Genomic DNA, 15967 nt, shown 5'->3' with positions numbered 1-15967 from the left:
CCTGGCGTCCGGGCGCCTGGCGTTTATGAGTTTGGCATCAGGCGTTTAGCTGCCAAGTGCCTTCCAGTGTGGTAAGACATCTCCTCTCCCAGTGTGTGTGTGTGTGTGTGTGTGTGTAAGTGTGTGTAAGTGTGTGTGTGTGTAAGTGTGTGTTTATAGGTTAGCGAGTGAAGACCGTAAGGCAGGAGCCGGGCAATTACAGACAGAGGGAAGCGCCTATGAAACATTCAGTGGTTGGAAAAAATTACAGCCCATCCTCATCAACAAAGGCTAAATGCTCGTTAATCCAGCAGCCAAGTGCTTTGTTGACTTCCCCTGTTCGAATCCCACCTCTTTAAATGCTTCATCAACGTACAGCAAATATCAATATTTGCCAAAAGGACTTAACCATCCAACCAAAGAAAGGCCTATCTGTTCTACGCATTCGAGTATATAACAACATTAGTTTATATTTGAGAAAATATATTTTTGATTACGCAGTATGTTAGAGTTAATGACTGCGTCTTTGGGGTCGGCCGCCGGATGGACGAGCTTAGCCTAAGGACAGGTTACAAAAATATTACAGTTATCACAACTGCTGAAGGGTTGTATAGTAGAAGGGAAGGGAACATCAAGCCATTACGACTATCTAGCACTTGGAAGGGGTCAGGATAAGGATTTGGGATAGGACGGAGGAGAAGGAATGGTGCCCAACCACTTGGACGGTCGGGGGATTGAACACTGACCTGCATGAAGCGAGACCGTCGCTCTACCGTCCCGCCCAAAGGGACAAGAAATACTTCGTTTTCTTGCGGGGATTCACTCTACTCATTTCATTCACCCGTGAAAATTGTTCATTTTTGCGTGCATTTCGATATCTCAGCTCCTCCTGGTACAAATGCAAAATTTAAATGAAGCAAACTACAGGCCGAGCCATTCTCTGGAAAATAAAAACAATTCTATCGTAATTGCATAACAATTTCCTTCCCAATTTTCCACAACAAAAACTTTCCCGCGCAATTCTAAGGTAGGGATTTGGTTTCCGATTAGTTGGGGGGTGAGGTTGTTGGGGTGGGGTTGATGGGGGGTGAGGTTGTTGGGGTGGGGTTGATGGGGGGTGAGGTTGTTGGGGTGGGGTTGATGGGGGGTGAGGTTGTTGGGGTGGGGTTGATGGGGGGTGAGGTTGTTGGGGTGGGGTTGTTAGGTGGGGTGGTTGGGGGTGGGGTTGTTAGGTGGGGTGGTTGGGGGTGGGGTTGTTGTTGGGTTGATGAGGGAGGGGTTGACTGGGTGGGGGTTCATTGGGTGAGGTTGTTGGGTGTGGGGTTTAATTTGGGGTTAGGATTAACTTGGGCGAGGGAGAGGCAAGCGACATTTAAGGGGTCATTGTTAGTGAAAATACTGGAAGGAAGATAGATGATGGCGTTCAGGAAGAAGCCGCTACAACATTGTCGTGAACCCTCGCTCGATACCCGTCGCTTTGGCCATGAAAATCTTTTGACATTTTCCTCGTACGATAAAAAAAAGGAGGTGAAAAGGTCAGTTTAAAACATTAATTAAATGAACGAAACGTTGTTCCTACCTTGCTATACCTACCTTGCTATACCTACCTTGCTATACCTACCTTGCTATATAACTATTACTCCAATATGATATGCAATACTATGTGTTTTTAACCCCCGCAGAGAACACATTTAATAGGGATAACATAAACATTAATAAAATTCTTCCAAATTCTGGAATTCTTCCCTTGTTCTTTCCTTGACCAAATTTCCTCCCCCTTAGCCTTCAAATTTATCCTCTTAGGCGTGCAAGGGGGACACCTTTGAGAAACACTGATATAATAATAATATAATCTATAGATTATATAGTTAACATAATAAAATAGACTCGTATGGCTAAAATAAATTGAATAGATTCAATTTATTTACATCCCTTACACTGAAAATTTTTCTGACACTGTCGGTCAATTGTGTCTAAACTAATTAATTCACTATGTCCGGGACAGGTAGCCAGTTTATTCATACAGTACATGTTAGGCTTATATGGAGCACCAGAGCACAGCACAGCTTATATCGAGCACCGGAGCACAGCACAGCTTATATGGAGCACAGGACTTGTATACCGGAGCACGCTCTCGCGCGCCACCAATTCTTCCGGGTTAGAGTCCTGGACAGGGTAGGATCGACGGGGCACCAATCATCAACCCTTCGCCCCTATACACCCAGCACGAATTGAGTCCCGTGAAGACCCCCTCATTGTCGAGTCGTCTTAATAGGAAAATTAGTAAGCTTAGGCTTAAGACGAGATAAGCCAGGAGTGAGAAATCATCCGCTCCTGAATCCTCCGCCACTATTAACAAAAAACTTCCTCGTTATTTCGTCTCGTCCTCTGGCTCGTGTCCTCGCGTGTTCCTCCTGAACGAGCGATTACGAGCTTATTCATCATTAAAATTAATTAACAGCGATGCTGTGCCTGCGGGGATGATCTGTAATCCTTTTTTTATGAAGGCGAAAAGTTCCATGAAATTTCCGGAAGCCAATTACCGGCAGGATTTGTGAGGTATTGATAGTTTGGTAATAGGCACTTGTTGGTACCGGAGGAACAGCTTGGTTGTTGGTACCGGAAAAAATAGGTTGCAATTTTCAGCGCTTTTCGCGTTTTTTCTGCTTTAAGCCTCTAGCGTTTCCGGCAGATTTAGGCGCCATCTTGATTACTTTCACGTTAAGACAGGTGGCTAATTTGGGGGGCTTCGTGAACTGTTGAGTGGGAATTATTCTGTCTGCTTACCTGTCTGTCTGTCGCTTAAGTAGAAAGAGAGTCACATGCAAAATTAACAGAAGTATTCCTACTCATAATTAACGTCAGAATGTTAATATTTGAAACATCTTAGTAAGCCTTGAAACTCTCAGCCGTGTGTCGTGTTTCGAGTCAAAGTGTATAGTGCGGGATTCAAAGCCCCGCATGACAAGCGGGTCGTAACCTCACCCACACATCTGACGCGCACACACACACACACACACACACACACACACACACACGCACACACACACACACACACACACACACACACACACACACACACACACACACACACTTAAAACAACAACTCCCGTTTAAACATCTTGGACGAGAAGTTATCTGTATGTTAATCGAGTTATCCGGCCGCCGCTTAAATCCTCGTCTCAAGAAGTGTTTTAGCCGGTTGCGAAGCTTAATGTTTCCTGCAGAGTCTCCTGGACTTCCGGGAAGGATGTCCAGGAGATGATCTGTGGGATAGGAATATGATTTACTATCCTGCATGACTCAGTCTCCATCCTGCAGGACTGTAGGATTTACGAGGCGCTCTTAGCTGGATTTACAAGACAAATGAGAATAGAAATTATAGAGGGGCGTAATAAACCGGAGGCCGCCACCCTAAACTATAATCAAATTCTTATCAAATATCTTAATGGAGACCTTGGCTTGCTCACCCCTAACTCTGGTCTCTCTCTCCCTATCTCTCTCTCCCCCCCTCTCTCTCTCTCTCGCTCGCTGTCTTCTTGCATAGTGTGTTCTCTCGTTCCTTCATGCTGTGTTCACACTTTATGCCTTCCTCATGCTGTCCTCATTGGCACTATAAATGGAGGTCACTCTCACTCTTAGTGGTAGTCACTCACCATAAGTGGAAGTGACTATTACCACGAAGCTTCTTATAATTCTCCTTGACCTGTAAATATCGTTATCTCTCGTAACCACCTGCCAACTTCCAAGGTTTCTTAAGATCAATTACGGCCCGCCAAACTACTCTCTTTATTTCAATGAAATTTTTATGACCCGAAAATAAGAACTTTCCCTCAACTTTCGCCTGAGCCAGAGGGGGAAGACCTCTTAGAAATGCAAGATGATTCTCTCTTACGGTTCCCATAAACTATTTCCAGCCTCCAGTGAGCGCTCCTGTTTGCCAGCAGTGTTGGGGAAATGAGTATGCGGCGAGGTGCTCCGGTGATTGATTACCCTGACGGGAAACTCACTCTCCGGAATTAACGTGGTATAGGGGAGACTGCTTGTGGTCGGGAGACCCTTTGTCTATGGTATAATACTTCTTCTGGTCGAGTCTCTCTCTCCTTCTTGCTGTTTCTCCATTTTCTCTGCTTTCTTGTTTGTAATTTTATCTCTATCTTAGACTTGCTTTCAACTAATTTGATCCCTTAGACCTCCAGCCCCTGCCCCGGAGGCGGGCTTCCAGACCTCCAGCCCCTTCCCCGGAGGCGGGCTCCCAGACCTCCAGCCCCTGCCCCGGAGGCGGGCTCCCAGACCTCCAGCCCCTTCCCCGGAGGCGGGCTCCCAGACCTCCAGCCCCTGCCCCGGAGGCGGGCTCCCAGACCTTCAGCCCCTTCCTCGGAGGCGGGCTCCCAGACCTCCAGCCCCTGCCCCGGAGGCGAGCCTCCAACCCCTGCCCCGGAGGCGAGCACCTTAGACTCCAGCCCTTGCCCCGGAGGCGGGTTCCAAGGCCTCCAGCCCCTTCCCCGGAGGCGGGCCCCCAGACCTCCAGCCCCTTCCCCGGAGGCGAGCACCTTAGACTCCAGCCCTTGCCCCGGAGGCGGGTTCCAAGGCCTCCAGCCCCTTCCCCGGAGGCGGGCCCCCAGACCTTCAGCCCCTTCCTCGGAGGCGGGCTCCCAGACCTCCAGCCCCTTCCTCGGAGGCGGGCTCCCAGACCTCCAGCCCCTGCCCCGGAGGCGGGCCCCCAGACCTCCAGCCCCTGCCCCGGAGGCGGGCCCCCAGACCTCCAGCCCCTGCCCCGGAGGCGGGCTCCCAGACCTCCAGCCCCTGCCAGCCGTCAAGATCACGCGTCAGTTACTCTTGTGTTGCTCTAATAGATCTAGGCTGTGAAGAGTTTCCAAGTGTTTGGACATGACTCCGGGGGAGCTGAGGCGATGATTGGTCGTTCTCTGGCGGTAGGGGATGTGTATTGTTAATGCATTCTGTCATTTGAGGAGCTTGGGCGGCTTTACGTCTCTGATTCATTTTGCACACTTATTAAGCATTTCAGATTCATTTCCATTTCCTTCTTCCAACGATTGTATCTTGTTCTATTTTCTCTCAGTTGGTCATCTTATGAACCTATACGGGCCAAGTGAGAGCGATGCTCCTAAATTCTGGAAAGCGTACATTTCCGATGTTTTTACTGAAAATAATAGTATTTTGTTTGAAGACGGGTTGTGGGACGACGTGTCGTGGGACGACGGGTCGTAGGAGGACGGGTCGCGGGAGGACTGGTCGTGGGAGGACTGGTCGTGGGAGGACTGGTCGTGGGAGGACTGGTCGTGGAAGGACTGGTCGTGGGAGGACTGGTCGTGGGAGGACTGGTCGTGGGAGGACTGGTCGTGGGAGGACTGGTCGTGGAAGAACTGGTCGTGGGAGGACTGGTCGTGGGAGGACGGGTCGTGGGAGGACTGGTCGCGAGAATAGTTGTGTGAGGTATGAGATGTATTGAGAGTGATTTGTACAGGTGTCTAATCGTAGGTCCTGTGTGGCGGTGAAAAACATTGAGAGTTTCGTACTGTTATTCCTTTGCTGTGATGCATCTTTATTCAAGAGCCGGAAAGACAAGACGTCTGGCGCACATATTGCGTGTAGTCACAGGGATATTAACAGATTTCTTATACTGATGTTTTTGGAAGGATTTTTGAGCGTCGAGCAATGGGTGCAGAACCCGATAGGCAGACGGGTGCCTGGGTTCCGGGGCACCTGGAGGTTCCTGGTGTGCCCTCTGGCCGAGTTAGATATCTGGCTCTGGCCGAGTTAGACATCTGGCTCTTACTCCTCCGGTGTCACTGAGAATTGTTTCGTCTTCCAATCAAATACTCTGAGTCTGATACAAGGTGCCACCCAATACCTTGCTTGTGGTGTTGGGTGGCTTGTGCTTGCATTGCAGGCTGCTGTCAGGTGTTCAACCCGCTCAGACGGTACAGTTTTGTCGATTGGCTTTGCTGTTTTTCTGGATAATAACTCCAATTTTGGGTTTCAAGCTGCAGAGTTGGCCCAGTCAATTGCTGCTGAAATTCAACGCCAACAGGTGTAAAGCGATGCAAATAGCAATAGGTATCTGGCGACCAGCAGGATGGCACACAAGGGAAACAAACTCCTTGTAACCACTAAGAGCAAAAAAAACAAACATAGCATTATATATAATAAATAGGATAACGGCAGTAGTATTTTCTGTACATTGGCTAAAGTAAAAAAAGCATTCACGAACCTTAAAAAGGAGGCATTCAGATCACTGTTTACCACCAACGTGAGACCAGTCCTTGACTTGAAAAGGTGCATAGATTAACAACGAGGCTCGTCCTAGAACTGCGAAGGATTGAGTGTGAAGAAAGACCGAAAGATCTAGACCTAACATCGCTAGAAATAATAAAAAGAGACATAAGATACATAATGGCATAAAATACTTTTGGGGGATAGATACAGTTGAAAAAAAAAGAGTAAAAGGATCACAGTGAATAGAACAAGAGGGCATAGATAGAAGGTTGAGAAACAGATGAGGCGCACTACGGACTCACTCACGAATGTGGCCATGTTTGGGTATGTGGCCATGCTTGGGTATGTGGCCATGCTTGGGCATGTGGCCATGCTTGGGTATGTGGCCAATCTTGCGTGTGTGGGCTAGGCTTTCATACATATGAAGCCAAGCTCGCATCCAGGGGAGCAACAAACATTTACCCAGCGTTATTTTCGTCAGTATTACGACCCCGAAATGTATTTAGTAATTTTTCCCCGTATTTTTATTTAAATAAGAGAGCGTAGCCTCTCCCCCTCACCACTTGGGGGCCATCAAAGGTACTGTTTTTACCTCTTCTCAAAATTACACCTTCGGAAGAGAGCTGAAAAAAAAAGATTTCGGGGGTTGGGATTGAGGAGGTTGTCGCAGGGAGATAGTTAGGGACAGGTCGTTGGGCGAAGGTCGTTGGATGAGGTGGTTGTGTAGAAATCGTTGGTGTGGGGTCGTTGGCAGGGTCATTAAGTTGGAGGTCGTTGGAGGGGGAACAAGCACGACAGGTCGTGCCTGTTCCCCAGTTGACTCACTAGGAGACCTGACCCAATTAAAAAAACGAATGTTTAGTCTAACAGAAAAATAACGATATAAAAACAAGAGCAACTTTTGACTGTAGTTTCCACCTGTTGTTTCCTGTTCCCAGGTCAAGGTTTGTCTTTATATATATATATATATATATATATATATATATATATATATATATATATATATATATATATATATATATATAATATATGTGTGTGTGTGTGTGTGTGTGTGTGTGTGTGTGTGTGTGTGTGTGTGTGTGTGTGTGTGTGTGTGTGTGTGTGTGTGTGTGTGAGTGTGTGTGAGTGTGTGTGAGTGTGTGTGTGCGTGTGTGTGTGTGTGTGTGTGTGTGTGTGTGTGTGTGTGTGTGTGTGTGTGTGTGTGTGTGTGTGTGTGTGCGGAAAATCCACAGAGACATGGATGGTTGTTGAATATGACCGAAAGGGTAAGATTAATAATTCTAACACAAATCTTCTCAATATGCTACAAGTTGTGCTTCTCAAGCACAACTAGGTGAACACAACTAGGTGACTACAACTAGGTGAACACAACTAGGTGAACACAACTAGGTGAACACAACCAGGTGAATACACACACGGAACAAATCTGAAAGCAAATCAACACAAGATTCAAACAGATCAAGAAGAAGGGGGGAATAAAAACAATTAACGACTATCATTTGTTTGTTGGTTTGAGCGCCTCTCGACGAGCGAGCGAGCAAAACAAGCTGAGATAGCCAATCAACACTCAGTAATGGACCAATCAGACCGCGGCGGAAAGAAAGCAGAGTTATGTGAGGCTGTGTTTCTGGTCGCTCTGTTCGTCCTTACCTCAAGAAACTAGCTTTTATGAGCCGTGTTCTTGCTCTTTGTCTGTATTTGCTATTACAAATACAGACACATACATACAGGTCCTCATCAACACCAGCCCGTCCTCATCAACACCAGCCCGTCCTCATCAACACCAGCCCGTCCTCATCAACACCAGCCCCGTCCTCATCAACACCAGCCCGTCCTCATCAACACCAGCCCGTCCTCATCAACACCAGCCCGTCCTCATCAACACCAGCCCGTCCTCATCAACACCAGCCCGTCCTCATCAACACCAGCCCGTTCTCATCAACAACAGCCCGTTCTCATCAACACCAGCCCGTCCTCATCAACACCAGCCTGTCCTCATCAACACCAGCCCGTCCTCATCAACACCAGCCCGTTCTCATCAACAACAGCCCGTCCTCATCAACACCAGCCCGTCCTCATCAACACCAGCTCGTCCTCATCAACACCAGCCCGTCCTCATCAACACCAGCCCGTCCTCATCAACACCAGCCCCGTCCTCATCAACACCAGCCCCGTCCTCATCAACACCAGCCCGTCCTCATCAACACCAGCCCGTCCTCATCAACACCAGCCCCGTCCTCATCAACACCAGCCCGTCCTCATCAACACCAGCCCGTCCTCATCAACACCAGCCCGTCCTCATCAACACCAGCCCGTCCTCATCAACACCAGCCCCGTCCTCATCAACACCAGCCCGTCCTCATCAACACCAGCCCCGTCCTCATCAACACCAGCCCGTCCTCATCAACAACAGCCCGTCCTCATCAACAACAGCCCGTCCTCATCAACACCAGCCCGTCCTCATCAACACCAGCCCGTCCTCATCAACACCAGCCCCGTCCTCATCAACACCAGCCCCGTCCTCATCAACACCAGCCCCGTCCTCATCAACACCAGCCCGTCCTCATCAACACCAGCCCCGTCCTCATCAACACCAGCCCGTCCTCATCAACACCAGCCCGTCCTCATCAACAACAGCCCGTCCTCATCAACACCAGCCCGTCCTCATCAACACCAGCCCGTCCTCATCAACACCAGCCCGTCCTCATCAACACCAGCCCTTCCTCTCCCCCTCTAACCCTCCCCCATCCCTTCTTCGAAAATGTAATACTGTATGAGCCAGGTAATCCGAAACACATTTTCGGATTACCTTTCGACAGGTAATTTTCTCAGGTAATCCGAAATTCGGTAACCTAAGTCCTTGGATAATCCGACACAATGTAATGTTCATCGTTTTCGATTAAACGGCGGGAGTAAGCTGGTACTCTACTGAAAAAAAATCTCCAATTTCAGACTTCAGGAAAATCACTACAGCTACTGAAGTTTCTTTAAGTGTGGCCGGCCCCGACTGACCTATGACACTCCCACTCCCCCCATGTTTCATCTTGGAAAGTTGGGTGAGAATAGCCCCTTCCGCAAGCATAAGACTTCATGCTGTAGACAGATAGGCAATTTTGCACTAACAGGCGATGAGTCACAATAACGTGGCTGAAGTATGTTGACCAGACCACACACTAGAAGTTGAAGGGACGACGACGTTTCGGTCCGTCCTGGACCATTCTCAAGTCGATGGTGATGAGGAGGTACCTCATCACAATCTGTCTCTACCTCCTCATCCTGTCTCTACCTCCTCATCACAATCGTCTTGAGAATGGTCCAGGACGGACCGAAACGTCGTCGTCCCTTCAACTTCTAGTGTGTGGTCTGGTCAACTTGCAGACACTAGTTTTATAGATATAGAATAACATATACTCGAGACAAGACCGATTTTGAACACACACGGTGCATTAATATTGAAGAATGCGTCCATGGGGATGGCCACCACGTGGAGGAGTCTATCCTGGGGGACCGGCTGGAATAAAACCCACATGTGTTCTAATGGAAACTCCATTGCTCCTGGTAATTGGGTGAGTTGGCTACACGCTGTGATAGTCATTGCGGTTGGCGTTGGCAAGCTGAGTTTCAGGTTGTGACTTGTTTGTGGAGATGCTGACCGAGATGGTGGAGCATCACACTGAGTCAACAGAGCTAGAGTTGAATCACTGAGTCACCAGAGCTAGAGTTGAATCACTGAGTCACCAGAGCTAGAGTTGAATCACTGAGTCACCAGAGCTAGAGTTGAATCACTGAGTCACCAGAGCTAGAGTTGAATCACTGAGTCACCAGAGCTAGAGTTGAATCACTGAGTCACCAGAGCTAGAGTTGAATCACTGAGTCACCAGAGCAAGAGTTGAATCACTGAGTCACCAGAGCTAGAGTTGAATCACTGAGTCACCAGAGCTAGAGTTGAATCACTGAGTCACCAGAGCTAGAGTTGAATCACTGAGTCACCAGAGCTAGAGTTGAATCACTGAGTCACCAGAGCTAGAGTTGAATCACTGAGTCACCAGAGCTAGAGTTGAATCACTGAGTCACCAGAGCTAGAGTTGAATCACTGAGTCACCAGAGCTAGAGTTGAATCACTGAGTCACCAGAGCTAGAGTTGAATCACTGAGTCACCAGAGCTAGAGTTGAATCACTGAGTCACCAGAGCTAGAGTTGAATCACTGAGTCACCAGAGCTAGAGTTGAATCACTGAGTCACCAGAGCTAGAATCATTGATCATATATTACATATAATTTTTTTTTTTGCATTCTCCTGGATACTCGGAGCCACGAACCCCCGAGCACATAGGCACTAGCCAGCCGCTACTGAGCCACCAACATCCCTTAAAGGAAACGATTCCAGAGACACCCATCTGCTGCCCAAGTGAATCTTGAGGCCTTCCCACGGGGTGGAACTTTGTCATGTAGATGTTGGGCGATGTCAAAACGGCCCTCCACGGGAAGGTCTAAAGTTCCAGTGTGGTAGCAGATAGGTGCTTTTGGAATGGTAGCTCAGTAGTTAGAACGGTTTTTCGGCGGTTCAAGGCTCCGAGTGTCCAGTTGAATAAAACATTATATACATATAATGTATGTCTCTCACACATAATAATGTCACACACAGTCTACGGTACGCTCGTTTGTACACGGGGTTCAGACACAACCTTGTTGATATCCCACCACTTGCTGTCTCCCCCACACTTCTTGTTCTCATGGCACCAAATTCACCTTCAAATTTTACGTTCACCAAACACTGCTACACTTCTAATGGCCAGCAGAAGGACCTTGCGGTTTCTTCCCCCATGATGCAAGAAAATTACGATTTATTGAATAGAACCGATGTCCCAATCCCCCGTGTGGCTAATTACATAAGGCTCGTCACTGTGTGATGCGACGCATCTATATTTCTCACTTCTGGTGCGTCAAGGATGTTCACCGCATGTACTGCTCTCTCTCAAGGACTGCTATCAAATACACACCGGTGTGACAGGGATGTTCCTGACATCGTCCGGATCGACAAGGCTGTTCACCACAAGCCAGCTTCACCAGTTACTCAATAATTCGTCACTTGCACATGTCTTGGTGGTCGCCCTCTCAGAACAAGCATCAGAAACACCAACACCTGCCTCACACCAGCTGACTTATTGCCTTGGTGTGGCGGTCAGAGATTTTGTACAGGGGATGGCTCTCTCGCGGTGCGTTTCTTCCACCCGGACAGTACTCGCCTAGTGAGTACAGTCTCTCACCCACCCGGACAGTACTCGCTTAGTGAGCACTGTCTCTCACCCACCCGGACAGTACTCGCTTAGTGAGTACTGTCTCTCACCCACCCGGACAGTACTCGCTTATTGAGCACTGTCTCTCACCCACCCGGACAGTACTCGCTTAGTGAGTACTGTCTCTCACCCACCCGGACAGTACTCGCTTAGTGAGCACTGTCTCACCCACCCGGACAGTACTCACCTAGTGAGTACTGTCTCACCTAGTGTGTGTAAGCACCTAGTGAGCACTGTCTCTCACCCACCCGGACAGTAGGTGTGTCCTCAGGGGTCCCGGTAGACCCAACCTCTCACCTACCCTTCACTACCATTTTAATAACCCACAACCACAGAAGTCACAATAACATGGTTGAAAAATATTAAATATATTACCCTCGTGAAAAGATATATAAAGTGTTGACGTTACAGTCCGTCCAGGATTCTTATCAAGTCCTGTTACAAAGGACCAGGACTCCGATACAGTCCGTCCTGAACGACTGTAACACTACTGTATCAGGTAGTGGGTCCAGGACTGAAACGTCGTCACCTATGTCACCATATACATGTGGGGGTTGGGTATCAATGGTACCCATGATGCTATCTTGGCTTCCTCGCTACGTCGTAATATTTTTACTCTGCACTAAATCTTACGTTTCATCTCCCTGAGGTCACTATCACCTCCAGCTCCTGCCACCACCGGCCCACTTGAGCAGAGTTAGACCAGCACACTGCACCCTGGTCTAGTGTGAATACACCCACACACACCCACCCTGCACACACCCACACATCCCACACCCACACACACACACACACACCCCAGTGTCAGGTGTGTCCACACAGTGTCCAACGTGCTTTTCGTCTCATTCTATACTGAACCACCATCAGTATAATTAAATTATACAGTTAATTGACTCATACTAGTAAGACATTATATATAATGCCTATTACGCTGAGTATTATTACTATTGTTATTAATATTATTTAATGATTTTTCTAGTATAGCTCATTTTCTATTCCTATTGTTATAAAGACTTTAAAGCCGATTAAATTTAAGTATTGTTCTGTAGCCAGTTCCACTGATAGATGCGCTGTGGAAGGCTAGTAGAGGTGTGTTGGGGAAGACTAGTAGAGGTGTGTTGGGGAAGGCTAGTAGAGGTGTGTTGGGGAAGGCTAGTAGAGGTGTGTTGGGGAAGACTAGTAGAGGTGTGTTGGGGAAGGCTAGTAGAGGTGTGTTGGGGAAGGCTAGTAGAGGTGTGTTGGGGAAGGCTAGTAGAGGTGTGTTGGGGAAGGCTAGTAGAGGTGTGTTGGGGAAGGCTAGTAGAGGTGTGTTGGGGAAGGCTAGTAGAGGTGTGTTGGGGAAGGCTAGTAGAGGTGTGGTAGGAAAGGAGTGAAGGCGTCCCTCCATCTCTGGGATAATGGGAAATATCGTCCCATCTCCAGGCACACTGATGGAATACTGAGGGAAGCTCTTCCTCCTGGGCCATAGGTGAGTGATAGGCAGTGAGTGAATGTGTGTGTGTGTGTGTGTGTGTGTGTGTGTGTGTGTGTGTGTGTGTGTGTGTGTGTGTGTGTGTGTGTGTGTGTGTGTGTGCGTGTATGTATGCCTGCACGTGAGACATTAACCACTGTGAATAGATTATTAAGTATAATTAAAAATCTATAAATTTTAATTCAGTTTGTAGACGTGTTTAAAGTGAAATTATCCACTAACCTGAGTTTTCAGACTGGAAATCAGAGCATTACAGTTACAGAATTCCAAGTCTGTCTGGCTGAGGTTAATTTAAGCTAATTTGGCATTACGAATTGTTGCATCAAAGTGCAGATTAGGTTCTTCTGAGCCCCTTGATGTGTCAAGTCACTTACCTATCCATCTAGGAACAGATTACCGTCCTCTCTCGGTCCAGAGGATGACAAACGCTCTGTGGTCTTCAGCCATCCACCGGGCTCTCTGGCATTGTCTTCCTCCTCATGCCTTCAAAAAGCGCTTCCAGATTGCCATGAAATTGCCTGGAAACGCTGTCAGCTCTCTCAACATTGTCCTGGAATTCTCGACCAGATTGGCCCTCACTTTGCCTCGAGATGTATCAAGTTTTCTTTAAGTTGTTTGGAAGTTGGTCTTGAGTTGTCTAAAGTTGTTTTAAGTTGTCTCCTTTATCTCAGACTTGGCATCAATAATGGAAGGCAGCATACTAGGGATATATATAGGGAGAATATAATTAACTAGTGCTCACTGTCTCTAGAAACACGGAGGATTGGAGACTGGAACTTCAGTACATATTGGTTAAAAGTTCCAGTCACACCAAGCACTTAACGCCCAGACGCACTTGAAATGTTGATGCGTCCCATTTAGCAAACCCTTTTCAATAGTTGACGCCCTTCAGTCCGTTCCGCAAGTCTAGAGACACACTCAAGTCGCTCATTGCACTTAGATCATGAATGCATTTAGTACACTTCATGGGGGGCACTTAGTTCAAATTTTGACAACCTCAGTCTACCAGTCAACACACTTCAGTCAACCAGTCACAAAACACGAGTCTGACAGTGACGGTAGTGTCAGACTGTGTGGTGTGATGGTACACATTTAATAATCGATTCTTAACATTTTCTCAAACATATTTCCATATACACATTCTATTCCAGTTTCCGCCTACACGCTTTTGTATGAGAATTAATAGACAAAACATAGATGTCTGTTAAATTAATAACCAAAAGGAGCCACACGTAATTCCGGCCATACCGGAGCTTTGGAAACGAAAGCACTATTGCGTTATGTAGGTCGAGTAATTAGATCATGTCTCACAATGTGGCATTGTGTTTGATGCTTTGGTGTGTGCACGAGCACTGATTGTCTCTGGCATGTGAGGAGAGAGAGAGAGAGAGAGAGAGAGAGAGAGAGAGAGAGAGAGAGAGAGAGAGAGAGAGAGAGAGAGAGAGAGAGAGAGAGAGAGAGAGAGAGACAGACAGACTTTCAATATTTCGAGTTTATTTAGCTCTGGTTGTCGCTCAGTTTCTCCCTCTCATATCCACTCTGGATCTGTTCCAAACTTTTACTTTCTCCTTCTGCAATTCCGTTTTTTAAGAAGCAACCCAATATCAGGAGACACGACTATGTACCAATACTGGGAGTGGTAAAGTGCGTCTTTGACGCGACGTCCCTGGGGACGAACCCCGTGCTACAGGTGGACAAAGACACGGACATGTCCCCAACGAGAGGAAATACTGTCACAGTCGCATGGGGACAAATTATGGCGTCGTATTGAGTGTCCCCTAGATAGCATGCATGGCGTTATATGACGTGGACGACAACGTTGAAGACATTGATACTCATAATACACTTTATTTCCTCACCAAGAGTCTGTCCCTGGCCAGATTAACATAGGTGTTGTGGTGCGACAGCGAAATCCCTGAGTACTTTTGAGCTTTCATCCTCCGCATAAACATTGGTATCCTAAGACCCTTGCTGATGGTCAGAAGTGTTCGCGTCTCTAACCAACAGGAACTTTGTTTCAATAAGACTCGAGATACAAAATTTGTCTTGATTTCCTCTATATTTCTCTCCTTTTTTGGGTTTGGGTTCTCAAAACTAATATTTTAACAATAATATTCATTTGTCTATTTCACTCATTATTGCTACTTGTGATAAAAAGTATATATATTTTTTAAATATACTTATTTAATTTTGTTTTTAAAAAGTATATATTTCATTATAGCATATTAAACACATACTTATTTTTATTATATAACAATATATCCTGTTTACGGTATTAAGTAAAAAAAAAAATGAACTGAAAATTCAACTCTGATATTAATTTTCAAATGTAAACTTTCTGACGTGATCTGATGTAATTTTAATTCACATGTGTGTACAATCTCACGAAGGGTGTATTAAACACGATGTTAGCTGTTGCTGTATAAACATTGCGCCAGATAGCCTGGAGATATTTGTTGTACCACAGTGTGTGTGTCACAATTGATATAGAAAAGTGTGCTTCACAGTTGCTGTAGCACAGTGGGCGTCACAGTTGACACAGGAACGTCACAGGCTGACGCTGTTCACTGTTGACAATATGAAGGTAGGTCATGGGACGGAGCAGTTCACTATCGACACATTACATTCACCCAAGATAGGATAAATGTGAATGTATTCATACTATCTACATGAATCTATTCATGTAGAGAAGACTGTAATATTACATTCCAAAGCTAGAGACCATTACCAAACACTGCCCCTTGTTCTTACACGTGTCAACACGTGTCTAGGACAACACGTGTGCAGGTCAACACGTGTCTAGGACAACACGTGTGCAGGTCAACACGTGTCTAGGTCAACACGTGTGCAGGTCAACACGTGGGAAAGGAATAGGAATATATTCACATGGGAATATTTCGATGTTTTATATTGTGTATTAAAACGAAAAATAAACCAGTTTGTTTAAAGTTTGTTAATTTGATTGCTGATAATAATGAGTT

Source organism: Procambarus clarkii, chromosome 37 (genome assembly GCF_040958095.1).
Source record: "Procambarus clarkii isolate CNS0578487 chromosome 37, FALCON_Pclarkii_2.0, whole genome shotgun sequence".
Classification (NCBI taxonomy): Eukaryota; Metazoa; Arthropoda; class Malacostraca; order Decapoda; family Cambaridae; genus Procambarus; species Procambarus clarkii.
This window is presented reverse-complemented; position numbering follows the sequence as displayed.